This window comes from Triticum dicoccoides, chromosome 2A (genome assembly GCF_002162155.2).
Source record: "Triticum dicoccoides isolate Atlit2015 ecotype Zavitan chromosome 2A, WEW_v2.0, whole genome shotgun sequence".
Lineage (NCBI taxonomy): Eukaryota > Viridiplantae > Streptophyta > Magnoliopsida > Poales > Poaceae > Triticum > Triticum dicoccoides.
Window position 1 is genome coordinate 21,519,196 of NC_041382.1, and position 2,820 is coordinate 21,522,015.

A 2,820-nucleotide genomic window follows, 5' to 3' on the forward strand; every position below is an offset into this window, starting at 1 on the left:
AGCATAGCCCTCTGGAATCGGGATGCAATGGTAGGTTGCTTCGGGGGTAACTGGAAAAGCAACGCCGTCCGCCACCTTCATGGATATGTTCTTCATTTTGGAGTGTAGCTCGCAGTTAGTGTTCTCTATGATGTCATCCACAGGGTATTTATCCAGTAGTGTGTCGCCCGGGGCAGAACCAACGCTGCTTCCCGGCATGGATGGGACAGTGCTATCCAATGCTGGACGATCATCCGCTTGCTGCTGCCGCTGCTGAGACCCCCTTTCCTGGCTAGGTGAGTCGATCTGCTGTTGCTGCTGCTGGAATTTGAGTGCCAGGTCTGCGTGCCTTGCTTCTAGGCCTTGAAGGCGTTCTGCGTCCTGCTTCCTCTGCTCCTTCTCCAGCTTCCTTTTCTTCTCCTCCTCCATCTTCCTTCTTGCACGGCTCCTGTAGTCCTCGTTCCATTCTGAAAAGCCCTCATACCAGGGAATAACGCCCATGCCTCGTGTTCTTCCCGGGTGTTCAGGATTTCCCAGGGCGCGCGAAAGCTCATCGTTCTCTCTGTTGGGCGTGAACACCCCCCTTCGAGCTTCATCTATTGCGTCAATTATCTTTTGTTCGGCTCCTTTTAGACTTGCCTTCCGCGAAACTCCGCCTGTCTTCGGGTCCAACGCTCCCCCATGCGCATAGAACCAAGTTCTGCACCTGGGGGGCCAGTGCCGGGTAACCGGAGTGACCCCTGCATCCTCCATCTCTTGCTCAGACTTATCCCACTTAGGCAATCCCACCGCGTAGCCACCTGGACCCAGCCTATGGAACTGCGTCTTTCTTGCGGCATTTGCCTTGTTTTTCATCGACCGTTCCTTAGATATTTCTGAATCCTTGAAGGTCACGAAATCGTCCCAGTGCTCTCTTTGCTTCTCTAGTGTTCCCGTGAATTCTGGAGTCTTCCTTTCATTAGCGAGGTAGTTGGCCCATACAGTTTTCTTGTGGGTGTTGAATGCAATTGCCATCTTCTTAAGAGCAGCGGCCTTGACTTTCTCCACATCTGCTTCAGTGAAATGATCTGGTAGTGTGAAATGTTCCATCAGAGATTTCACAAGGTCTTTTTTGGCTCTATTGTCGACCCAAGTAACACCTGGACGTTTAGTCTTTGGCTCTTTCCATTCTTGAATGGAGATCGGGAGTTTGTCATTCACAAGAACTCCGCACTAACGAGTCCACTTGTTCGCAATGTTCTTAGGCGTGAGGGGTTCGCCACTAGGTTTGATGGATTCAATGTGGTACTTTACACCATCCTTCAACAATCTGCCCGGGCCTCGCTTTGTCTTGCTGTCTGTAGAAGCAGATTTGCTCGATCCGGAGGGCTAAAAGAAGAAAGATCGATTCGTTAATATATCTTCAATAAAAAAACATGTGATGATCACCATGATGCATGCTTATATAAATATACCTCGCCGGTAGTGTTTGTTATTTGAAGATCAGCATTGTCTGTGTCATCACAAACATTGTCTGTGTCATAATCATAATCATAGTTCATGGCTTCATCAGCCCGGTCGTCGAGATCGAATATCTTTTCATCACCCTCTCCGGTATTGTTAAGATATTGGGAGCCGTCATCTGCTTCATTCAGATCATCTAGCCTGTGAGGGCTGCGTATGATGTCGAACAATTCCTCTTCTCTCTCTCTCTGCCGGTATTGTCCGCCATAGCTTTTACTTTACTAATAATACAGAAGACATATAAAACAATTTAGTATTCAAATTACAATGCATGGATGCAATTAATCAATAAGGAAAATCTGAATCTCGAATACATCCTCTCGAATACATCATCGTCTTAATATATATAATCTCGAATACATAGTCTCGAATATTATATATCGAATACATCACTGGCTAGCTAGGTACCTAATAAAGATCGAGTACTACAGAAGAATCTAGGGTGCCACTCGCGGTTCCTAGGGCGCGGGCGGTGCACACCCAGAGAGAAGGAACCATCACAGGATCATATCTCCGGTCATCTGCCCAAAGAACCCGCCAAGTAGTGGAGAACCTGACGTCGTCCATAGCAGCCATGTAGCGATGGACCTGCTCATCTTCCTCCCTGACACGGCGACGCACCACCTCCGGCAGGGCCGGCTGCCTCTGCACCGAATGTGGCCCACGCGAACGCCACCACAGAAGATCAGGGTCGACGACGGGACCTGAGGTCGGGTTCCTCACCAAGCGGCGTGCCCCTCCAGGTAGCACCTCCCAGTGCCAGCCCGGCGGAGCCCAGTCCCGGACATGGGTCCCCTGAAGCATGACGTCGTCGCGAACGGGTCGACGGCGAGGATGCGGGCCGGGCAAATCGTCGAGAACAAATACTATATGCCCGCAAAAAGTAACATTTTTTAAATGATTGGATTGTGATAACTAAAATTCTATATATATGCAAATTCTAACAATTTGACATTAATCTAATTCATCTAACTAAAACTAATTCTAAAATTTCCTGATTATATAACTAACATTTCCATAACAATTTTAATATTTATATAACTAAAAAACAGAAAATTGCTAACATTTCTATAAATATTTCTATAACTAAAAAACAGAAAACATTTATAACATTTCTATAAAACTAACATTTCTAATATTTATATAACTAAAAAACAGAATAATTTCTAACATTTCTATAACTAAAAAACAGAAAAATTTATAACAAACAAACTAATGTGTGTAGTGTGTGTGTGTAGTGTGTGTGTGTGTGTAGTACTGTGTGTGTGTGGACATGGCGGCCGGGGCGAGCTCACCGGCGAGCCGACGACGGGGCGGCGACGACGGGGCAACGGGACG